This window comes from Macaca thibetana, chromosome 14, assembly GCF_024542745.1.
Source record: "Macaca thibetana thibetana isolate TM-01 chromosome 14, ASM2454274v1, whole genome shotgun sequence".
Classification (NCBI taxonomy): Eukaryota; Metazoa; Chordata; class Mammalia; order Primates; family Cercopithecidae; genus Macaca; species Macaca thibetana.
Genome location: NC_065591.1, coordinates 66,640,747 through 66,666,452, shown reverse-complemented (window position 1 = coordinate 66,666,452; position 25,706 = coordinate 66,640,747). Strand labels below are relative to the sequence as shown.

The window sequence follows — 25,706 nt, the reverse complement described above, 5'->3', positions numbered from 1 at the left end:
ACAATGGCTAACATTATATTGATTTTACTATAGTTTTAAAAAGTTAATAATTTAATATATCAAAACCCATTGAATTGTACACTTTAAATGGATGAATTGTCTGTGTAAATGGGTGAACTATATCTCAATAAGGCCGTTTTTAAAAAAAGGAATGACATATTGATGAATTTACTACAACATGGATGAACCTTGAAAACATTATGCTAAGTGAAATAAGCAAATCACAAAAGAGCACATATTATATTATTTCATTTATATGAAATGTCCAGAATAGGCGATTCTATAGAGACAGAACATATATTAATGGTTTCCTGGGGCTGGGAGGAATTGGGGAGGGGGTAAGGAAAGTCACTGCTAACAGGTGATAAAAATATTCTAAAAGTGATTTTGGCAATAGTTGCACAATTCTGTGAATATGCTAAAAACCATATAAGTGTACACTTTAAATGAATGAATTGTATGATATGTGAATTATTATTTCACTAAAGCTGTTTTGTTTTTGTTTTTGTTTTTGTTTTTCAGATGGAGTCATGCTCTGTCGCCTAGGCTGGAGTGCAGTAGCATGGTGTCGGCTCACTGCAAGCTCTGCCTCCACTATGCACTACTAAAGTCCTGCACCACTAAAATCCTCCTCTTAGATGATAAAAACAATCTGTGATCATCTTTGCACTTGTACTTTTGCTGCAAATGGACAGGGTGCCCCCAAGGTCTGCCAATCCCTGAGGGGCCCAGCCCAGCAGAGGAAAATGGGCCTGTCTCAAGCACATACATATATATTTACCTCCCCTCTTCCCACCTCCCAAGCTTCCAGTTGTCTTAATTGGCCTCCAAAAGAGAAACATTTCATTGAAGGGCCCTAATTAATCCCTAGGAATCTGGGTTCCCACATTCTCCTCTCACCCCACCCCAACTCCCCAGTTATTTGTTCCAGACAAAAAAAAAACTTTGTAGACTCCCCAAGGAAAGAGAAGCCTTAGGAGAGGGCCACATGTACAGTCTGTGCTGGGTGTTGTAATGAGGCCCCAGGAGGCCCTTCCTCACCAGGGGCCCAGCACTTGAAAGTGAATGCTGAGTGCTCTTCCCTCACACCTACAGGAGAGTTCCAGCAGCATGCCCACAGCCACCTTTACCCCACATTACAGGCATTTCTGCTCTCACCTAGCTCCTCACAGGCGTCTCTGTTCATACAGCTCTGTATGTCCTGCAGTTCTGGAGGCATGGTCTGGGTCACTGCCATGACAGAGTGTCCCTGCTGGAGACGGTTCTGCCCTCACAAGGGCCACCTCACCCACCCTGCTTATCTTTCAAGGACCAGGGCAATCGCTCCTCTTTGAAGTCTTAGCCAAGTGCCAGACAAGCTGCCTCACCCTCTCTGGGGGCATCCATGGTTTGTGGCTCCTGGCAGCGTTCTTAGCACTGCAGGCTCTGGAGCAGAACTGGCAGTGTATGTATTACACTCCCTGGCCAGATCGCAGATCCATAAGCATGGGGAAGCCAGATCTGAGGCAGAGGCCTCAATGTCAGTTCTGCTGTAGTGCTGTCTTTACTCCGAAGTGGAATGTTCTGTGGTGTGCTCATAGCTGTTATTTTAAAATGGGGTCTATACTCAAATAAAATTGTGAACCAAGACATGAAAGTTTCGTTACTACTTGTTAATATACATTGTGAATCTCTAAGAAGGTGACGGTTCTTATGTAACAGTTCCTAGACTTTTTTTGACTATGGGATCTTTTTTATTCCTGAGCATCTTACAGGATCAGTATTCTACGGAATCATTCTGGGAAACTCTGACCTAGATTACAACTCATATGTACCCAGACCAATTGGGGGAAAATTTAGAGCTTCGCCTCATACCGTACACCAGAACAAACCCAAGATGAGTTAAATAATTAAATGTAAAAATGAAACTATGAAAACTAAATGAGGAAAAAAATGAAAGGAAAATGTAAGCAGGGCCTTTGGATTCCCAAGCCTGGCACTGAGCCTTGCCACTGTGCTCGATAATTATTCATGGAATAAACACAGGGTTTATGATGTCACTGATGGACATGCTATGTAGGTAACATTCATTTTTGCTTTTTTTTTTTTTTTTTTTTTTTGAGATGGAGTTTCACTCTTGTTGCCCAGGCTGGAGTACAATGGCACGATCTCGGCTCACTGCAAGCTCCGCCTCCCGGGTTCAAGTGATTCTCTTGCCTCAGCCTCCCAAGTAGCTGGGATTACAGGCATGTGCCACCACACCCAGCTAATTTTTTTGTGTGTTTTTAGTAAAGACAGGGTTTCTCCATGTTGGTCAGGCTGGTCTCGAACTCCTGACCTCAGGTGATCTGCCCGCCTTGGCCTCCCAAAGTGTTGGGATTACAGGCGTGAGCCACCGCACCTGGCCAATTTTGCTTTTTAAATAGGCTGCTTTAGCTTAGATGAACAAGTTTCCATTTTGGCCAAATTCCTCCTATGAAATTGCATCTAAGAAACTAATAACCTCGTACTTGGAAAAGCTCCCTAATGGTGCGACTTAATGTGGCCACCAATTGTGCCTGCTCTTTACTACAGAGGCATGAAATAGCCTTTCATTCAAAGCAGTGATTTCAGACCTGAGTCCATGGTTCTGATGGTTGGCTGGGAGGTGGAGAGGGACTGACTCACACAGGCTCTTCCTCAGGCAGAAGCCAGTCTTTCTGACCAAGAAGTCATCCTCTTAAAAGGTCCTGTGGGCCTGGGCCTCAGAAACAACCCATGAGGTCACATGTATCCTAAGCTCCTAACTGGCCACCCTCACCTGTGGGTACCCAGAAGCCTGAATACCTCACGTCCTGTATCTGCAGTTGGCCACGAATTCCTGCCAATTCTACCTCTACAACATCCTTGCCTTCCTCTCTACCCACATCACTGCAACGATTTAGCCTCATCTACTCCCTGCTTAAGGGTCTCTATCTCCCATCTCCTGGCCTGTGAGGTATGAGAGGTCAAAGACCAAGTGTCCCTGATACCCAGCAGAGGAGCTCATGTTTCTGAATGGGTGGGTGGCTGAACCTGGCAGGGGCAATTCCTCATCAGAGACGGAAATCAGGTTGGGAACTTCAGCAAAGGCAAGCCCAAGAGAAGGAAGGAAGTTGAGCCTCTTCCTAGTGAACTGGTGCCTATACAATGCCATGAAGCTGTCAATGGCTAACACTTATAACTCTAATACTGATCTCATTAGGATGGAGACTCCCCAGCCCCAAGCCTGCATGAGCAATAACTTTCTGGGAAGAAATGCCAGCCAGTTATATATATCACCTTCTCCATGGGCAGAGGCCAGCAACCAGATGTACTACTAGGATGAAGGAGAGTCAATCTCTCTCTCTGGGCCCACAGAAGCCGAGATCAGCACTGGTTATTTTCTGAGTCCTTGGCACATGGAAGCCCGGCAAAAGGGAAGGCTTTGGTGAGATATGGATGGATGTGGGTAGGTAGGTGGGTAGATGGGAAGGTGGATGAGTGATAAATAGCTAAAGAGGTGAATGGGGTGGCCCAAGGTTGGGCCCAGAGCACTTCCCTATAGGAAAGCCTGCTTTCTAGCACTCTCCTAGCCACCACCCTAATCCCTCAGGTCAACTGTAGGCCATACCTTAACTCCTCTTCTCTCATCTCATCTGCTATTCACCTTGGGCTGGACTCAACTGTCAGGAGATCTCTCAAGTCCATCCTCCTGACCTCTTCCCACATTGAACCTCATTATCCTTCTCTGGCATCATGGCCCCAGCATCCTTCCTGACAACCTGTCTTCTGTGGCGCCCTCCAACCTACCTTCCTTTTTACATACCAGAGATCTTCCTAGAACACATGTGACCGTGACATTCTGTACTTGAAAACCTTCATTGCATCCTCATTTCTTGTGGGACAAAGTCTGGGCTCCTTGGTCTGGCATTCAAGGCCCTGTCTCTCCTGGCTTCAAACTACTTATCTGCAGGTGTTTACATGGCCCAAGCCACCATTATCCTATACCACAGCCAAAGAGAGGATTTATGCAAATCCCCTCATGGCAGATGGATAGTAAAAAAGCCCACTTTTCCTGGTGAATGAATTAGAAATGGTGTCCATTGAGGGCAGAGGCAGTCCGCAGACAGACAGACAGACAGACAGACACACACACACACACACACATGCACACAGAGAGGGCTTCCTGGGTGAGCAAGGGCTAAATGGTGGCCTTTGTGCACAACTGTTGCTGCCTCCCAGACGAAGCATGCACTATCCTGTAGGGAGGGACAAGGAAGCCTTCCCTTGCCTGTGGCCCTCTCCCTGGACTCTGAGCTCCTGCAGGGAAAGCTTCTATTCATCTATCACAAGCCCTTCTCAGCACTTACTCCTCTCTGTCTCTTTGCAAGTCCCCCATGCCCCACACTCCATGCCATAGAGTGGGAACATAGTGCCGGGAGGGCTCCCAGCTAAGACCTGGGGCCTTGGTTTCTGGTCTCAGGCCCAGCCCTAAGATGCTGGGGGAACTAGGCAAATCCTACCCCTACCCTGGGTCTCAGTCTTCCCTTCTGCAATCTCTGAGGATTGGATTCAGTGGACTAAAAGCTCTGATAAGGGACCCTGTGCCCTGGGAAGGGGCCAGAAACCACAACATCTGATAATTGATTAGGCCTGGAGAAATGCCATCCTGGAGGTGCGCTGTCTCTCTCTCATTTTCTGCATCACCTGATGCTGGGCCCAGAAGCACACCCTGCAGATAACCCTAGCCTCTCCTGAGAAGTCTCTTTCACCTGGGCCAAATGTCTCCCAAAGAGTGGTGCTGTTCTAGGAGAAAGTGAGTCCCTGTCACTGGCGTGCCCGAAACATGCTAGATAGGTACTTGGCAGGATGTTGTAGAGGTCCTCACAGCTCTGACTGTAAATGCTCACAAATGCTTGCCCTGGCTACCTTGATTCCCCACTTTCCCTATCCCACCTCAGGAAGGCTGGACATGTGGCCAGGAGGTAAAGTACAGAGACCTGGAAGCCCTAATGGGACAGAACCAGCAGGGGGCGAGGTGAGGATGGGAATGAGACTGGCAGAAACCTCTTTCCCTGCCCTGAGTCTCCTGCTGAGTATCTCACCTCCACCACTGAAGGGAGGGCTGATGGCCCCTTCTGTCCCAGCACGTGGAATGTTCTCTCTATGGCTACCCTACTCCAGCCCTGTGTCCCCCACCCCATGGAGCAGGCACAAGGCAGAGCTCCAGCCCTGCTGTACACTGACTTGCTGTGTGACCACTGCTTCTCCCTGGTCCTCAGTTTCTTCACCTATACAATGTGGGGTTTTAGGAGGTCAAGGTCACCTCTGGGGCCCCTTTGGCTCAGACATTCTCTGGTTGTCAGCAGAAGGAGGGAGAACAGGCAGCATTCACACCTGATGCTCTGGGGACTCCATGGAGCAGGACTCCTATGGGGCGTGGAACTCCAGAAGCTTCTGGAAAGGCAGAACAGGAGTTTAGGCACAACACTGACCCCACCTACTGCTGTGTTCAGGGCCACAGGGCCTCCTCCTGGCCAGCTTGGGGAAGCCTCATCCTGGAGTCTGAGCTGGAGAGAGGGTGGTGAAGAGGCCAGGCTGAATGGTACAGATAGCTGGGGCACAGGAGGAGTGGGAGAAGAGACAAGATAGAGCCAGATCATGCAGGACCTTCCATGTGACACTCAGGAGCTCGGCTGAGAGCTGTGTGGGGAGCACAGGAAGGACTTGATGCAGGCGAGGGGCATGGTCAGGCACATGCTTTCTGAGTCACTCTGACTGGAGTATGGAGGGGGTGGATGGAGGCTGGGAGGCCAGAGGCTACTGCACTGGTCAGGAAGAGAGAAAGGAGTACTGAGGTGAGACAGTGGTCATAATTAGAACGGAATGGGGGCGAGGGAGGAATGGATTTAGGGAATACTTAAAGGGAGAAAGGAAAGGATAGAACTTGGCATTTGACTTGCTCTGGGCTTGGGGACCCTAATTACTTCATAGATCACCTATGTAAATTTTACAGATGGGGAAACTGGGACCTGGAGATGATCAAGAACTTGCCAAAGATCACAGAGCTAGATAGTGGTGAAAGTGGTCCAGAACCCAGGCTTCCTGGCTGCCAGCCCCAGACACTTTCCCATAATAACACAAATACTAGAGGTAGGACTATGCAGGTTTCCCAGCCTTGAATGCCAAGCCTGGGAATTTGGACCATTTCTGTGACCAATTAGGAGTCATTGCAGGTTCTTAATACTTGGCAGCATTTCTTATTTGTCTTCCCCCAACCAGAAGGTTTCCAGTTGCTAAAATGCACAAACTGGCTGCTCCTAGGCCAACCCAACCCCTTCAGTCTTTATGGAGAAGAGGGAGGCATCCTTTCCTCTTTACAAAGAGAAAGCACAAAGCCCTTAGAGGTAAAGAAACTCACCTAAAGCCACACAGCAAGTTAGCAGCCCAGATTTTCCCAACTCCCATAATGGTTTTCCTAAACCCTGATAATGAAATCAAGAAGGCTAAAATTACTGGCCTAGAGAGGGGAGGGTCTGGTTCAAGGTAATCACAAGTGGGTAGCAGAGCAGGACCTAGAACCTGAGTCAGACCCCAGGGGCCAGTGCAATAGCCAGCTAGCTGTCCCCACTCCCCACCATCGCCTCCCTTCTGTGGCTGCAGTCCTGTGAGAAAGTCTGTATCCTGACTCTCTGCCTCCACAGTCATTGTGCCCTCATCTGTCTTGTCAGGGGCCAATGCTGGGACATCTCCAGGCTGCCTTCAATTATGAGCCAATAAATATGAGATGCGCTGTGCAATGAGCGGCTGCTCGGGCCACCAGCTCCACCTCCAGCCCCGCCAGCTTCTGTACCAGGCAAGATTGGATTTTGTGTCATTCATTTTTTATCTCTAGTCCCTGTCAGATGGGGAGATACATGACGTGGGCAGTGGATAATTTTATCCTTCCCCCGTGTAGCAGATGCAGCACTGAGGTGGAGCGTGGGATGTCCTCAGGTTGCCTGCTGCCCTCACATGAGGAGGTCCCCCACCCCCAACCCACTAACCCTGCACTCCTGTTCTCCACTGGGGCAAAATGGCATGTGTAGAGGAGAATCCTAGGCAGGAAGATGAGAGACCTGGGTTCAAGCCTCAACCCTGTTGCTGACCCCTTTTGCAACCTTGAGCAAGTGTCTGAAAATATTTGATGAGGCCTTCTTTATATCAAGCCCTGTGCAGGATGGCAGGGGGCCACAAAGAAGAATCAAACCCGATCCCTGACCTCAAGGAGCTAGCAGTTGACTCAAACAGACATCCCAAGGAGGGGTGGCATTCATTGGCACTGGGTGTGATGAATGAGAATTTGCCAGGTAGGATGTGAGGGAGGGGAGGGACAGAATACACTCGGGCTTAGGCAGAGGGAACTCCTTGAATAAAGCATGGCAGAAGGGAGTGCGTGACCAATGTGTGCTCAGAGACCTGCAAGTATGGCTGGGGCATAGGGTAGATGGAATGGGGGGAGAAAACCATTTTAAGCAGGTGAGTGTCATGATCAGATTTGACACTTTAGAAAAATTTTTTCTAAATTCACTTTAGAAAAATTTTTCTGACTACTATGTGAAAAGCAGATTTGGCAGTTAACAGAGAGTGAAGACAGAGAGCCCAGTGAGGAAGCTGATGTGATGGTTCAGGAGAGGGAAGACCATATCCTAGATAAAGCAATAACAGTGGAGCCAGAAATCATCATCATCATTATTATAATGAATACTATCATTAAGTGTTGCTAGGGACAGGCAGTCTTAAGTATGCACATCATTGTTTCTAATTCTCACAATAACTCTTCAAAGTAGATTATTATCCCCATTTTGTAGATAAGGAAATTAAGACTTGAATGTATTAAGAGAGTTGCCCTTAATATACAATCACACAGCCGATAAGTGATAGAGGCAGGATTTCAACCCAGGTCTGTCTAACCCTAAAGCCTATACCTGTCCAACCAGGTCTTTCTACTGTGTTCTACTTCCTAGAAAGGAAGGTACAGTTTCTAGAGAGCCTAAAGGGGCATAGACTCTACCATGGTTTGGATATTTGTCCTCTCCAAAACTTATGTTGAAATTTGATCCCCAGTATTGAAGGCAGAGCCTAATGGGGGGCATTTGGGTCACGTGGGTGGACCCCTCATGAATAGATGAATGCCCTCCCTTAGGGGTGAGTTCTTAGTCTTTTGGTTCTCATGAGAGCTGGTTGTTAAGAAGAGCTTGGCACCTCCCCCCTCCCTCTTGAGAGCTTCCCCTCTCTCCATATGATCTCTATACACACCAACTCCCCTTCACCTTCACCCATGCGTGTAAACAGCCTGAGGCCCTCACCAGATGCAGAAGATGAATGCTGAGCTTTCCAGCCATCCAGAATTGGGAACCAAATAAACCTTTTTTCTTTATAACTTATCCAGCCTTATATGTTCCTTTATAGCAACACAAAATGGACAAAGGCAGACTCCATCTGATTTTTGTGAATCTTTGGAAATGGAAAGCAAAAGACAGAGAGTGTTTAAAAATGATGTGCAAGCTTCTGGGCAGGAAGACTGAGTGGACAGAGAGAGAGAGAGAGCACAAAAGGAGGAGCAGGCTTGGGAGAAACAGGTGAGTTTGGTTTTGGCCAGCTGAACAGGAGGGCAATTGAATATTTGGGTGTGGAGCCAGGACCTGTCTGGAAATAGAGATTTGGGAATTGCTGACAAATGAGTACTCACAGTGTGTGAGTGGTTTAGGTCATTAAAGGGAGTGTGTATGGTGAATGGAAGATAAAGGGTGGGATCTTGGAGAATTCCAGACCTTAGAGGATGAGCTTAAGAGCGAAGATGAGAAAGTAGAGTGACACAATATGAAATTGCTTCAGGAAGGTCAAGGAGTAAATGGTCCCTGATGCTGCCCAGCAGTCAGTAAGGTGAAAGCTAAAAACTTGACCTGGGTTTAGAGACCAGCAAGCAACAGTGGGGCAGAAGAGCTCCACGCAGCAGTCACTGGAAACCTTGGCAAGGTAGTCTTCATGGACACAGTGTTAACAAACAGTTGGAGGGACCTATACATACTCTACTTGTGGCCCTGAATTATCTCTGGGCTCTGGGCATGGGGAGAGTTTTGACCAGCGTTACTGGGACACTAGTAACTCCTATCCAACCTCTCCCAGAAATCCTTAGCCAAGTGAGGGAAGTACCAGTATTAGGAAGGGAAACAGGAGAGATGGGGGTATGACAACTGAGAAACCACCAAGAAAAGGAGATTTATTTTAATACTGTTTACAAATAATTTTAGTTACCAATAAAGAACTCACAGTCCACCATGGCCAAAATGTTAAATGGGTGAAGAAGAATAAAAACTGTGTGGACGAAGCGAAACAGAACAGTGCAGGTATTGGTCTGTTGCCTTTAAGGACACTTTAGCTGTTGTCTTTATACTTGAATGATACCTTGGCATAACATTAGAGGGCATTTGAGCAGAAAAGCAAAACTCCAGCTGCATAGAGAAGGCTCAACTGAGGTGTCATCACCAATTGAGTTATACCAAAGTATTCAGTATTTATCTTTGCTCGTCTTTTAATCTTGATAAAAAATTTGTTTCAGAACTACTAGAGCTGTGACATGTCTTACAATTTACAAAGCTGATTTCAAGTTTGATTGACAGTATTTTTAGGCTATTGAAGGGAGTATTTTTTTCCTTCGGAAATGTGGCAGCACAATCTTCCTAAGCTTAGGGCAGTTTAGGTAGAGGGGGCGGGGGAGTGGAGGCTGGTGTGAAGAGGGGTAAGGAAGAATAGCTAGCAAGTAGAGAAACTCAAGAAATTGGGCTATGACAGAGGAAGGAAAGAATAGTGACTGCAGAGTAACATGGGTTTGAGGACACTTTTGAGATGGGAAAGTTATAAACACGTTGAATGCTAAGGAGCCAGGGGAGAGAGGTAGCTTAAAGAGGTGAGGGAGGGATTGATGGAAGTAGTTCCTAGAGGAAGTAGGCAGAAAATGGGCTCCCAGGCCTTGAACTGGAGTGAGGCTTTGAATCCTGGCTCCACCAGGACCATGTGAGTTTGGTCCTTCCTTAAGCTAAGGCAGAGATTTGCAAAACAGCGATCCTGATAGTGTCTATCCTATAGAGTTGTTATAAAGATTGAATAAGTTGATACAGATAAAGTGCTCAGAACAGCACCTAACACATGTTAAGTTCTTAACAAAAATTATCTGTTAGTGGTAATAAAAATCAGCTGTTAGCTAATTCATTTTGTAAAGCCAGAAAGAAAGGGGTGTGGCCTGTGGAAACTCCATTTGGAAAGGAGAAATGATGATAGAGTTCACACCAACAGCTTTGCTCTTGAGCGAAGGATTTGGAGTTAGAGCTGGGTTCACATCACTTCACCATGCTCAATCTCAGTTTTCTCATCTGGAAAAACTCCATCTCAAGGGAAGATTGCAAAGAGTTCTTAACATAAATGGGTAAAGCACTGAGCATGGGGACAGGTACTTAGAGGTGCTCAGTGAATGATAGCTACTTATAAAGCTCTCCTACTCCCTTCCCAGTGACACAGACCTTGGCAGGGAGTCTGCTGATGGGGAGAGCAGAGCTGAGGTTGGGAGATTTAAGTGCAAAGTTTTTTGAAGAGCAGGGTGCTGTAGAGGATTGGGGCAGGAGGATCACCCTACCCCAAGTCCAGGCTGGCCAGGGAAGGAAGGGAGGCCAAGAAAATCTGCAGGAACAAGAGGGATCCAAGGCTGGAGGCCTCTGCAAAGGTGAGGGAAAGGGGAGGGGTCGGGAGAAGGGTCTATGGTGGGAGAGGAAGATTTCTGAGTTTCATTCAATCAGAGTTTTCTGAGTCCTATAGTATGCCAGGCACTGTTGTAGCACTTTATATACATGAGGTAATCCAACTTCAACCCCTCCCTGCTGCCCATCCAGGGCCTGTCATTCCCACAAATCTATGAGGGCCTTGCAGACCATAAACCAGTCTACAAATCTCTGGCAAGGTTGGGCAGGAAGAATCAGAGGGCCAATCAGACTCCCTCTATCATGCATGTGAACTGAGCAGGATGGGGAGAAACTGCTAGTTTCTACAAAGGAGCCCAGAGGAACAAACTGTGGAGTTGAGTTGTAGCCATGAGCAGTCACATGTAAGAAAAAGTTGTGCTAGAACAGAGATTTTGAGGAAGCAGAAGCTGTGAGACAGACAGGAGAGAGGGAAAGAATACACCTATGAGTAGTGGAAGGTGAGCAGATAGCAACAGAGACCCATTGACAAAGAAATGGAGGAGAAGCTAGCCCCCAAGTGACCTGTGTTCCTTCCAATGTGCAGGTTCCAGTTCCGGTCCCCAAAGTTGGCTCCTTCCCCAACCCACTTGGTTGGGCTCAAGTGGTTTGCTGTTCTTTGCAATGGAATAAATCCAAATAAAGCCTATTCCCATTTTGCAGATGAGAAAACTAAGGCTGAGAGGGAAAATGACTTCTTCTTGGGATCCACCCCTGTCCCCCATCTCCCAGTCCCTTTTAGGTTCCTACTTGGGACTTGACATTCACGCAGGAAGTCCCCACAGTGGCTAAGGATCAGGTTTTAGGGCTTGATGAGAAAGCAGGGAAGGGATTCACAGGACCCAGGCAGGAAGGACAAGGGCCAGACCTGAGCAGAGGGGGTAAGAATGAAAGTTGTCTCTGAGTGGATCCTAGATCTAAATAGGACCCAATAATCTCCTTGGAGCCTCATGACTTCCTAGGAAAGTCAACGCCATCATCTCCATTGTACAGCTGGGAAAACTGAGGTTTGAAGAGGCTAAGTCACCTTCCTAAGGTCACATAGCCAGTAAGAGACAAAGCTGAGGCTTCCCCTCTGGTCTCAGACTCCAAGTGCAGGCCCTTCCTGCTGCTGTAGCTGCCCGTCTTTTCTGGAAAATCAGCTTCACTCAGAGAAGAGCTCTCAGCCTGCCTTGCTATAGAATGGTTGTGGCCTTGGCCCAGTCCAGTTGCCTCCCTCCCTGGATCTTAGCTGAGTGGGGAGGGGGTCCACTAGATGTCTGAGGTCTGCCTGCCTGCTCTTCTAGTGGGTTCCAGTCTCTCTACAGCTGGGCACCATCCAGGCTACTCCCCATCCTACCTCCTTTCTCTAATAATTAATCTCCAGCCAACAGTCCTAGCTGCAGTGCTTTCATCATCCAATTACCAGAGTTGCGGGCACAATAAATCTTGGTCACACAAATGCAGGCAAATCTGCAGCTATTTTCATGGCCATTACAGTGCATAGGACATTGGGACTCAGGTCATTTGCCTTTCTGACATGGAATCCTGCCCCCACCTCCTATCTTCCCCATCTTCTTTCATTTTTCAGTGGCAGCTGCCTCCCTCCCCTATCATCTCCCAAGCACCTGCTCCTCCCTTCCCCTCTTGGGCTGTAGACCAAAGATCAGAAGACTGTGTGACCTCGGCCAAGTCAATTCTCTGACCTTCAATTTCTTCACCTATAAGACAGGAATAGCATGATTGACCTTATTAGGGTTTTGTGAAAAGTAAATAACCCAAGTGCAGTATACATCTCACTGGCGGCAGGTACAGCCTACTTCAGTGGTCTTTGCTATTTTTTTTAATAGCTATGTATATAATTTAATGTATATTAGGAAAGATATATAAAACCAATGATTTCATGAATATTATTCCTTAGGAGACCATGAATTAGGCATTTTCATAAAATATGCTAAAGAAAATTATTAAGAATCCATGGATTTAGCAAAAATCATGGAGGAGGCATATGAATGAGAGAAACTTGACATAATGGCTGTGTGCTGCTTGCCTTCATCAATATTTGCTCTGTTCTCCACCTTCCCTCAGTTTCCGCAGAGGGGTATGTGGCACCCTACAGAAGGAGGGGACTCATTCTGTTCTGAGAGGCTAACTTGCTCTAGTACATGGCTCTTCATTCATGTGAGAACCACCTCCCTCCCCCTGGGGCCTGTCCCATGCAGGCCCTGTGCTGGGTGCTGAGAACACACAGCTCAAACGGCAGCCCTGTGTTCAGGGAACTCCCAGGAACTCTTCTCTGAATCTGGCAAGAGAGCTGTCATTACCTTTACTTGACAGGATGTAGAGCAGGACTTTCCTTGAGTTCTGGATTTGTGGAATTGCAGTGAAGGCCCAAAGCTGAGGACAAGAGGCTCTAAGACCACACTCTGTAAAGAGAGATATGAAGGAGCGTACACGTGCACACACACTCAAAGAGAGGACATAGGAGGGAAGAGGGGAGAAGTCGGGGTGGCCTTGTAAACAGTGTGGTGTTTGTGCTGAGAGTCACTGCCATGATGGGGAATGGAGAGTGTGCCCAAGCCCTGCACAGAAGCTGGGCGTGCCTGCCAGAAAGGGAGCCTCACCTGGCATCTGGGCAGAAAGCTTGCTGCACCGAGAACTCACAGGCCCACCATGGGGCTGCCACTGAGCAGCACAGAGGTAAATGAGTATCCAGTGGCAGGAAACCTGCTGAGAGGGTCTGGTCCGTCCAGCAAAGCCTTAAGGGAACATGGTGAGTTCTGCAGGAAGAATGCACAGGACTCTCTCCCAGTGTTTCCTGGCTGTAGGCAGGCATGGAAGATGACAGGAGTTTCCATGGCTCCATGCAAAGAAGCACACAGATTAAAATAGGGGAAGGATTCACAGGGCTGTTCAGATGGCCTCAGACCAGGTAAGCCTGACCCCACCTAAACAAGAGGCTGAACCGTGGGCCTCTGATGGAGTCCAAGGAAAACTCAGCTGCCCATCTCTGAGTGGGGCTTGGCAACAGCAGGCACAGAGGAGAAACTGAACATTGTGCCAGGAAAGTCATGCCCACCAACTCCCAGCTAACAACAGGTCGGCAGAGTCCATCAGCCTTGGAACCAGAAGCAGATCCCATGCTCACATGCACACACACATAGAACTTCTTCACTTGTAAAGCCACCATCCCTCTCGGGCATCAATTTCCCCCTGGGGACAAAAGAGTTTCAAAACTGACAAAAGAGTTTCCAGGCAGAGACTGCTGTTCTGCCACCAACCACAGGCATTACTGCTTAAAATTCCAGGGTGCCTGAGCCTGCAGGAAGTTGGGGGAGATTGCCACCTGGTGGTCAATTTTGGCAATGCCATGGAGCTTGTAGCAGAGCCTGGGACTAGGAGTCCTCAGGCTTGCCTGGCCTGACTATCTGTATGACCTTGAGCAAGTCACTTCCACTCTTGGAGACTGTTTTCTCAACTAAAATGGGGAATAATGATGCCAGCCTTGCAGAACCATAGTGAAGATTAAACCCACTGCACTACTGTGCCTGTCTTGAGCAGGGCCTCAGTAAAGGTTTGATTCACCTAGGTCTTGTTCCCACGGGATATGAGCAAGGGTCAGCTCCAGGAGACAGAGGGGGAGGTGAGCCACGCTCATGGAGATCCCCAGCTCCCCAGGTTTCTTTCACTGCCCGCCACCCAGGACCGTCTTTCTGTGTGTATGGAACTATTCTTAACCTAAACCTGGACAGCTCTTTGGATTCCAGAAGTTCAGAACTGTGAAATGCTGATTCTAGAGTCTGGATCAGGAGAGCTCATTCCAGGCCTAGTTCTTTCACCAACTTGCTGTATAGCTTTAGTCAAGTCACCTGGTTAATATCTAAGCTTTTGTTTTCTCTTTGTACAAAGCAGGTAATGATTCCTGCCCTGCTTTTCGGCTCTGTATTGTGCTATAACTCACTTTTTTACCCTCAACTCTTGAAGGAAAGTCTGTTACATGCACATGCTTGCGCCTGGTGCTTTGGGGAATGAGGCAGCAAGGGCAGCATCAGAGTCTGGAGCAAAACAACTCAGTCACAGTCACAAGAATGCAATAGCAGCAGGAATTAAGAGTGAGAGGTGATCAGAATATAAGCTCCCAGGAATTCTCAGGATCTTGGGAAAGACTACGCTTTGCACAGAATATAGGATGATGACTTGCAAAATCTTTTTCTTTTTTTTTTTTCTTGAGACAGAGTCTCACCGTGTCACCCAGGCTGGAGTGCAGTGGCGAGATCTCAGTTCACTGCAACCTCCGCCCTCCGAGTTCAAGCAATTCTCCTGCCTCAGCCTCCCAAGTAGCTGGGATTACAGGTACCCACCACCATGCCTGGATAATTTTTTGTATTTTTAGTAGAGAGGGGGTTTCACCATCTTAGCCAGGCTGGTCTTTAACTCCCGACCTTGTGATCCACCCACCTCAGCCTCCCAAAGTGCTGGGATTACAGGCGTGAGCCACTGCACCCAGACAGTGACTTGCAACATCTTAAGAAACTGAGGGAAAGTGTGATCCCAGAAGGGTGGAGGAGCAGACAATCTGAGGACTTCCATGTTACCCAGATCTCTGACTCACTAGAGGGACTGTTCTGGGACTTGCGGGACTGTTTGCTGGGAGCCTCACTCCCACATGGGAAGGACTGACTACAATATTATTATCCATACCTATCCACCTGAAGTTGTTCCCAAGCCTTGGACAGAGCTGTGCAGGGCCCATGGTCTCCTCTGACTACTCCTTACAGATACCTCAGATTTTAGACTTTTGTCTTGCTAGCCCCAGGCAGTCTTACAGATAACATGTCCTAATTTCTGAAAACAAATTCAGACCTAATCTCGTTTGGTAAAAGAGACCAAAATGATGAGTTCTCAACTCTGTACCCAGTTCAGGTGACCCTCTCAGGCTTGGGGACAAAGCTACTTGCCACTCGCCACTTACCCACAACTGCCCACCCTATCATTTTCACTTATATACACACTCATTTAACAAACTCTGTGAGGCCCATACTCTGTGCCAGGCCCTAGGCTGGGCACTGGGAACATAGAAAGGATCAGATGTGGTCCGTGTCCTTGAGGAGCTCACAGTCTAGAAAAGGAGCCATATATAGCAACAGAACATTCCACACAGAATGGGCAGTACAACGTTAGAGGGGGCACAGTGGAAGGCCAGAAGTGGGCCTACCTGATCTGTGGTCAGGGCAGGCTCCCCAGTGAATGGCATATTTAAGCTAGATCCTGAGAGGAAAAGGAGGAATTCTATCAAAGGAGAAAGAGCATTTCAGACAAAGCAAGGTGTACACAGAGGCATAAATACTGTGACCTGTTCAGGAACATTGGGCTGTGTATGGAGGACTGTTGTGGGAGATGAGGTAGAGAGATCAGGCCCTGAACACCAAGATAAAGGCTTCATCCTCCTGGTGAAGGAGCCATTACGTGGGAGAATGGATTGGAGGGTGGCAGGGAGCTGAAGGAGCAGTGAGGACCTGCTTGAGCAGTCTTGACTAGATATGGCAGGCCCATAGCCTTCACTGCCTCCAGTCCCCCTAAGTGGGTCACTGTGGTTCCCTCAGACACAGGAGAGACCCCTTATGGCCCCAATCCCACTGACAGACTCTGCCTCCCGGGCCCACTGGCCCTGCCCAGACATGAGAGTGGTGTATTAGTCTGTTTTCATGCTACTGATGAAGACATACCCAAGACTGGGCAATTTACAAAAGAAAGAGGTTTAATCGACTTACAGTACCACATGGCTAGGGAAGCCTCACAATAATGGTGGAAGGCAAGGAGGAGCAAGTCACATCTTACATGGATAGCAGCAAGCAAAGAGAGGGCTTGTGAAGGGGAACTCTGCCTTATAAAGCCATCAGACCTCATGAGACATTCACTATCACGAGAACAGCATGGGAAACACCTGCCCCTGTGATTCAATTACCTCCCACTGGGTCCCTCCCACAATATGTAGGGATTTAAGATGAGATTTGGGTGGGGGCACAGCCAAACCATATCATTCTGCTCCTGGCCCCTCCCAAACCTCAGGTCCTCACGTTTCAAAACCAATCGTACCTTCCCAACAGTCCCCCAAAGTCTTAACTCATTCCAGCATTAACTCAAAAGTCCACAGTCTAAAGTCTCATTCGAGACAAGGCAAGTCCTTTCCACCTATGAGCCTGTAAAATCAAAAGCAGGTTAGTTAATTCCTAGATACAGTGGGAGTACAGCCATTCCAAATGGGAGAAACTGGCCAAAACAAAGGGGTTACAGGGCCCATGCAAGTCCAAAATCCAGCAGGGAAGTCAAATCTTAATGCTCCAAAATAATCTCCTTTGACTCCCTGTCTCACATACAGGTCATGCTGATGCAAGAGGTGGGTTCCTATGTTCTTGGGCAGTTCTGCCCCTGTGGCTTTACAGGGTACAGCCTCCCTCCTGGCTGCTTTCACAAGCTGACATTGAGTGTCTGCAGCTTTTCCAGATGTACAGTGCAAGCTGTCAGTGGATTTACAATTCTGGGGTCTGGAGGACAGTGGCCCTCTTCTCATGGCTCCACTAGGCAGTGCCCCAGTAGGGATTCTGTGTGGGGGCTCCAACCCCACATTTCCCTTCTGCATTGCCCTAGCAGAGGTTCTCCATGAGAGCCCTGCCCTTGCAGCAAACTTCTGCCTGGACATCCAGGTGTTTTCGTACATCCTCTGAAATCTGGGCAGATAGTCCCAAATTCCACTTCTTGACTTCTGTGCACTGCCAGGCTCAACACCACGTGGGGCAGGAACCATCATATACGCATTGTGCACACATTATGGGCTAATATGATTACTGTAGGAAAAAATAATAATGAGGGCGGCTCCCATGTTTTGAACACTGTGGAAACTGCCAAGGCTTGATGTTTGCACTCTCCAAAGCCATGGCCCGAGCTCTACATTGGCCCCTTTCAGTCACAGCTGGAGCAGCTGGGACGCAGGACACCAAGTCCCTAGGCTGCACACAGCACAGGGACCCCGGGCCCAGCCCATGAAACCATTTTTCCCTTTAGGCCTCCAGGCCGTGATGGGAGGGGCTGCCATGCAAACCTCTGACATGCCCTGGAGACATTTTCCCCATTGTCTTGGGGATCAACATCAGGCTCCTCTTTACTTATGCAAATTTCTAGAGCCAGCTTGAATTTCTCCTCAGAAAATGGGATTTTCTTTTTTATCGAATTGTCACGCTGCAAATTTTCTGAACTTTTGTGCTCCACTTCCCTCATAAAATTGAATGCCTTTAACAGCACCCAAGTCACCTCTTGAATGCTTCACTGCTTAGAAATTTCTTCTGCCAGATACCTTAAATCATCTCTCTCAAGTTCAAAGTTCTGCAAATCTCTAGGGCAGGGGCAAAATACCACCAGTCTCTTTGTTAAAACATAACAAGAGTCACCTTGGCTCTAGTTACCAACAAGTTCCTCATCTCCATCTGAGACCACCTTAGCCTGGGTTTCATTGTCCATATAATTATCAGCATTTTTGTCAAAGCCATTCAACAAGTCTCTAGGGAGTTTCAAACTTTTCCACATTTTCCTCTCTTCTTCTGAGCCCTCCAAACTGTTCCAACCTCTGCCTGTTACCAAGTTCCAAAGTAGTTTCCACATTTTTGGGTATCTTTTCAGCAATGCCACACTCTACTGGTACCAATTTACTGTATTAGTCAGGGTTCTCTAGAGGGACAGAACTAATAGAACAGACATACAAAGGGGAGTTTATTAAGTCACATGATCACAAGGTCCATAGTAGGCCATCTGCAAGTTGGGGAGCAAGGAAAGCCAGTCTGAGTCCCAAAACTGAAGAACTTGGAGTCTGATGTTTGAGGGCAGGAAGCATTCAGCAAGGGAGAAAGATGTAGGCTGGGAGGCTAGGCCAGTCTAGTCTTTTCCCATTTTTCTGCCTGCTTTATAGTCTAGCTACGCTGGCAGCTGATTTGATGGTGCCCACCCAGATTAAGGGTGGGTCTGCCTTTCCCAGCCCACTGACTCAAATGTTAATCTCCTTTGGCAACACCCTCACAGACACACCCAGGATCAATACTTTGCATCTTTCAATCCAATCAAGTTGAGTCCGTTTTAACCATCACAAGTGGGAAAAAGGCAGGGAGGGGAACAAGCTCACTTTATCTCCATCTCAAGCCCATTACACAAATGCATTCTAGATCCTCTCAATAAGCTAAGAGGTGAGAGTTGTTGTGCCCACTTTACCGAGGAAGAAAAGTAGGCTCAGAATTTAGTGAATTGCCCAAGGTCTCACTCAGCTAGTTAAAAAAGGCAGTGGGTGGGTGGGGAGAGGAAGGAAGGAGGGAGGGAAGGGAGGGCTTAAAAAAAGTGCTAAAACTTGAGTTAGAATGAAGACTTGTCACTTCTGCTCAAAGCTCCTCTTCACTGCAAGCATAACCTTAATTTTTCTCTCTTCTCTAAGACAGAAATGACATTCTCCTAAATGTCATTTAAGTGTTTTCCTCCCTACCTCCCAGTCTTGTCACAGAAAATAGATTTTACTAATTCCTATCCCAAGATCAGAGGCCCCACTATGCAGTACAGAGGTCTTTTTCAAGAGTGGTCTAGAGTGCTCTAGGCAGAGCAGGCATATCCTAGAGGCATCCCCGCATAGCCCTGAGAGAGGAGAACTCAGCCTGGCTCACAGGCCCAGGTCAACCTCTTTCAGACAGTACAAGGAGAGCCAGCCTTTGGCCCCAGTATCCCCAAAGAAGCCAGGCAAGGACTCCTCAGCCCAGCATCCTCAGGCAGCCACGATCAGCCCTACCTCAGACACCCTAAACCAGGATTTCCCAAGGTCTACCCTGTGCTAATTAGAAAAGGTGCCCCTTCTGACAGTTGCAGCCTTATAATTGCAAGGGCTGGGAGCTCAACTCTTGGCTGGATTTCAGGCCTCATTTGCCTCTTGGTCAGATACGTCTGTATGGGGCACCAACAGTAGCAGCCCTGCTCAAACACATCCACCTATCTGAGCCCCTGAATCTGGAACCTATCTGTCCCTAGCTGGTGGGATCAGCCTCAGCACCTTAGCAAGTATAAGTGTGTCTGCAGCCCCATCAAGTTCAGGAAGTCTGACAAGGATCTGCCCCAACTCTGGGCCTAGTACAAGACCTATGCCCTCTCATTTGGAATGCCTGAAGCACTGGGATACTCACTGGCATTGGAAGCAGACATGGAAGCCTACCCTCCCAAGAGCTGTAAGGACATTGTAGCTTTCCTCTAAGTGAGCATCTTCATATGAGGGGTGGAGATTCTTGACTCTGGCCTCAAGATTTATCTTTCCTGTTAGGTCTTCCCTCACTGATTTCTACTGCCACCACCATGCTGGCCTTTGGGAGCCTCACTCTCCACTTTCAGGGCTCTAGGTCGGATGTGTTTACCCAACTATTCCTTACAGCCATTGACACAGCAGATGCCAGGCTAGAGTGTTCAGACCAGGCTTTAGAAAAGGTTTCTGAGCAGCAACAAAGAACATACTATGAACCTGGATAATTGGACTGGCAAAGTAGATCTTTCTCACCTCCAGTCTGGGATTCTCTCAATGGCACCTTCCTGAATCCATGGCTCACTTTAACTCGGGCTGCTGGGGATCATCCTTAGGGTCACTTCAATGCCATAAAGTCTCAAATGAAAGGAGTGTGTCAAGAAAGGCAAGAGTGTCCTATCCTGCCCAGGACCTACCTTCGAGTTTCCAATTTTGAAAGATCTCTGCTTCTCCAAGTGATTAAAAATAGAATGGCCATTAATTCTTTCAACAAATACTTAAGTCCCATTATGCTATGGGATGGAATAATATGGTAAACAAACGAACTTGGCACCCCTCCTCAAAACTCATACCTGCCCATAGGACTTGGCGTTGACCCAAAATACATGGCCTATAAGCATAATTCAACTTCAAAACAGAAACCTGAGCTTCCGAGCCAGGCACATAGAGTAGCAGGAAAGGCATTGCAGCTTCTTGACAATTTTCCAATGCCTTGACCCCAAAGAAACCTGAATCTGGGGTCGCTTAGGGGAGGGAGCTAAGGAGAGAGGTATCAAGAAACACAGGAGGACCTCTGTCTTTGGCCACAGTGTGGCCACCAAAGGCAGAACATGAGAGTCCAGATCAGACAAAGGGTCAGGTTATTGTCTGGATGATGGGTACAATGAAGCCCCACACTTTTCACCCTTGAATCTCATATTTGACCCATAAACCCATGGAGTTCAGCAATCTCTAGCTTGGCAACTGTCCAGACATAGCTTATGCTCTGAGGTCTGACCCTTGTTCTCCCCTTTGCAAGGATAAAAAGCCCCTTCCACACAGCTGAGTCCTTGGCAGCGCAAGTAACTCGAGGTCTGTTTGTCCACAGCCTATCCAGTCCTTGGGTGAGCCCAGAGTCTTACAAACATGCTGTATGGGTGGTGAAGCATCCTGTGCCCACTTGTCCAGATCCGTGCTCATGCTATGTTACCTTTATTGGAAAGACTATCAGTAGGAATTCCAGGTAATTACTATGTCATGAGAAAGCTAAATTTCTGACCAGGAAGGATACAGCTGACTAACAGACTAGAGACACAAGTTGGACACCTGTTTGGGAAGTGAAGCTTGATTCCATAGGAACAATAGTAGTGACAGTCTGTATTCCTCCTACCTCATGAGGCTGGCAAGAGTGTGAGTAGGAGGCAGGTAAGTCAATAGATGAAGAAGAAACTACCATAACATAATTCTACTCCAAGAGTGGTCTGTGCACCCGCAGCATCGGCATTATTTGGGAACTTGTTACAAATGCAAATGTTCAGATCCCATCCCAGATTTACTGAATTAAATTCTTGTGGAGAGGGAGGCTTGAGGGGCAGTGAGGCCAGGAAGCTTTTTTTTTTTTTTTAAAACTTCTACAGGTGATTCATATGCACACATAAATTTGAAGGTATTGCTAACACGTCTTAGTTCAGGCTACTATAACAAAAACACATTATACTAGGCAATTTTTAAACAGACACTTATTGCTCAGAGTTCTGGAGGCTGAAAAGTGTAAGATTAAGCTACCAGCAGATTTGGTGCCCAGTGATGGCTTGCTTTCGGCCTCACAGATGGCACCTTGTTGCTGTATCCTCACATGACTAAAGGGCAAAGGGGCTAACAAGCCCCCTTGGGTCTTTTATAAGGTCACCAATCCCATTGATGAGGACTCTGCCCTCGTGACCTCATCACCTCCCAAAGACCCCACCTCTTAAGACCATCATCTTGGGTGTTAGGTTTCAACATATGAATTTGCGGAGGACACATATATCCAGATCATCACATACACATTGTGCACACATTATGGGCTAGTATGATTACTATAAGAAAAAATAATAATCAGGGCAGCTCCCATGTTTTGAACACCTTCTATGTGCCAAAGGTTTAAACTTTTATCTAAAAAAGTTTTATCTATCTCCAAGTTGTGACTCAGAGATAAAAGGTATTTTTATTATTCTTTTTTTCTTTTTTTGAGGCAGGGTCTCACTCTGTTGCCCAGGCTGGAATGCAATGGCACAATCACAGCTCACAGCAGCCTCAACCTCCTGGGCTCTGGTGGTCCTCCCACCTCAGCCTCTCGAGTAGCTGGGACTACAAGTGTGTGCCCCTACACCTGGCTAAATTTTGTATTTTTTTTTTGTTGAGACAGGGTTTCACCATGTTGCCCAGGCTGGTCTTGAACTCCTCACCTACCTTAACCTCCCAAAGTGCTGGGATTACAGGCGTGAGCCACCATGCTCAGCCTATTCTAGTTTTTACAGATGAAAAACTTATAAAGATATTTTCCCAAGTGACTCAATCTTTCCAAGGCTCAGTTTCCTGATTTGCAGGCTGGGGACAATGTTTTGCTTCTTTGGCTGTTGTGAGGATTAGGGATGACATGTGAAGGACCATTCACATTGCAATGGTAGGCTGAGACCTGGCCACTGGGTACAGCTTCAGAGACTGCCCCATAGTGGGGAAAGGCAGAGACAGGGTTACTGGCTGTAGTCCCAAACAGAATCTATCTCCAACTTGTGACTCAGAGATCTGCCTCGTGTCACTTGGCACTAAGTCAGCTTCATCTGCTATCAAGTTCTGTTTACCCCTTAAGATAATCCAGGTTCTCGTTTCTGATTCTATTCCTAGTTGGTGACAACAGAAACTATGTTTAGGATGACTCTGAGTCTTGGAAGCCATCTGATCTGAAGGTTGGGGGCACTGGAAAATAATCTCCAGCTAGGTCTGGGCTTCTGAGGAGAGAAACGAATGCATTTCTCTTGGATAAAGTGGAAGGGGAAAACCTTTGGTTTGAGAGGCGACTCTAGTGCATGCTAAGACACATTATTACAGTTGCCTCATCAGCTGCCTCTTACCAGCTGCTGAATGTCCACCATGTTCCAAGGACTTAACAGGCACTATCTCTGCCTCGTATCAACCTGCAAGGTAAGCACTGCCCCTCACTTCTGCCTCTTTGCTGTATGACAAAAACAGAGGTTTTTGTCACACTTACTGGTTGTGTGACATTGGAACATATTGTGTAACCTTGCTGAATCTCAGCTTTTCTAGCTCTAAACAGGCTTGTTGAATTAAGTGAGAGAATGTATAACCCAAAGCACATAGTAGGCAGTTTACAAATGTTATTCCCCTTGAACTCTTCTTCCTATACTGTAATATGCCTGGCCTTGTGGTAGGCACAGAGGACAGAGACCACTTAGACCAAGTCCCTTCCCAACTACTTGGGGCTGAGATTTCCTTCTTCCATACCCAGACTGGGTTGTTTCTCATAGCAGGGGAGCAAAAGGTCTGGGGCACAGTCAGAAGGTTGGTGAAAATCATCAGGCCTGCAGTTGCTAAGGATGGACTGAGGCAAGGCATGATGGCCATCTACCTTGGAGTGCCCTCCTCAGTGGGCCCTGCCTTCCTCCTCTCTTTCTGCATCACTCTCATTTTTAGCATCCAACTGTCAAACCTTGCCAGTGCTGAAGGATAATGGAGATCAAAGGGAGGATGGCAATTTATCTTCTTCCTATTGACACAACACTTCACTGTTTGCTAAACCCTTCTGAGGATTCACTAGCTCATCAGATCTACACCACTCTCTGGTGAAGGGGCTGGGCAAGGGTTGTGCTCATGATAGAGCCGAATCAACTGGTTCCCAGGAGGGCCAGTGACTTGCACAAAGTCATCCATCAGGTTACTGACAAGCTCTAGGACAAGGACCTTGAACTCCTGGCCCCTCCTAGTCCAGTTCTCTCTCTGTTCTAGCCCAGTGTCTCTCCTGGTAATGTACTGGTAGGTAATAGTGTTCATTAAACTTTAGTATTTAAAGTAATTTCTTGGACAATCTTCATGCGACATCACCAACAGGTTAACAAAGCCTTTAAAGCTCATAGTGATCGGAACCTGCAAACACGCCACTAGAACTTAGCGAAGTTGATCAACCTGTGATTGTGTTGCCTACCACTTAAGACGTGTATGCTGCCTGTTGCATGGCTCTTGCTTCAATTCCAAGAGCAAACTTTCACTTTGGGAAGTACTGTGTCAGTTACTATCACAATGTTCATTGCTACTTTTGATCAACTTTATACCCTCGTTCCAGAGCTTAAAGAATTCACTACTCCAGACAGATCAATCATGGGAAAAGAGGGTCAAAATGCTCCGTGGTTCATGGCTGACTGGAACAAAATGAGCAACTTCAACACAAGTGCAAAGTCGCTAAAGCTGTCTTCTGATATATTACATTGTATGCAAGCTGAGTGGCAATCCAAAGCAACAAATCACCAAAAGGTTTAATGCTCTACTATCTGCTGTCAGGTCTGGAGGTGTCTCTGTCAGTTGATCTAGATCCTGCGCTTGACTTTAAAGAGGCTGCATCATGGTTAGCATGCAAAGGCCTTGACATCAAAATCACATACTTTTGTTTTAAACTTGATGCTGACCCAAGCCTAGGGATGACCCCGTGTGCCTTTATAAGCCAATTTAAACTCATTGCCACATTTTCTGAAATGACACCATATGTGATAATGCATAGGTTCACTGAGGAAGGTTTCAACCATGCAGCTTTGTTGCCTGGAGTAGGTCGTGACATCATGAGGTTCCTGAGGGTTGGAAGACGCCTGACTGAGGAACATGGTGAGGAACTATTTCCTTTCCTCAAAGTATTTAGGCTACGAGGATGTGAGGAATTATCACCCACTAAGTCCCCAAACCTCTGCATGGCTGTAAATGCATGCAGATGGAAACTGGACACGTCATTCAGGGACTATCAATCAACCAAGGAATCTTTGTCAACACTGCCAGATCATGATATTGATAAAGCAGTCTCAAAGCCACACCTCAAAAAGGCACTTATAAGCAAAGAGGATGAAGATGGATTACAAACTACATACAACGTAACCAGAGAGGAGATCAAGGTAGCTGTAACACCCAAGCCAGGCAATGAGCAAGTGGGGATTCTATCAAGGCTTCTTGAGGCGACAGAGGGAAGAGAGTGCATGCAAAGTAAGGAGAAAAAAAAAAAGTTAATTCCTCATGGCTTACATTTCAGTTCCAGGTAGTGACTAACAGGTTTAGGTACCAATTAATCAAGTTTTCTGTGAGGATGGGTACTTAAATTCTTTTGGTTGAAAGCTATATATATATATATATATACACACACACACACATATATAAAATTCAAGCTAGCTTAAGAAATAAACGCTGGTAGGTCACTGGTTCCCACAACAGTGAAGGACCCTACTGGCTATCATCAGGAATCTTGCCGCCTCTCAACCCTTATCAGTTTCTGCCTGGCTCCCTTCTTTCAGTTTTCTACTGACACAGGCATTCTCCACCAGCCAAAGATGTTTTTCTGTAAATCAGTGTTCCAAAAGTGCTGGGATTGCAGGTATGAACCACCATGCCCAGCCTGAAAGCTTTCCAATAGTGGAATTAAGAGAGCA

The 25,706-nt window shown here is 47.1% G+C and overlaps 1 protein-coding gene across 3 annotated transcripts in view; it reads right to left on the bottom strand.

Annotated features, from left to right (window-relative positions):
* Positions 1-25,706, bottom strand: part of RPS3 (ribosomal protein S3) — a 735,956-nt gene that overhangs the window by 377,827 nt on the left and 332,423 nt on the right. The gene's annotated exons all lie outside the window — the stretch shown is intronic.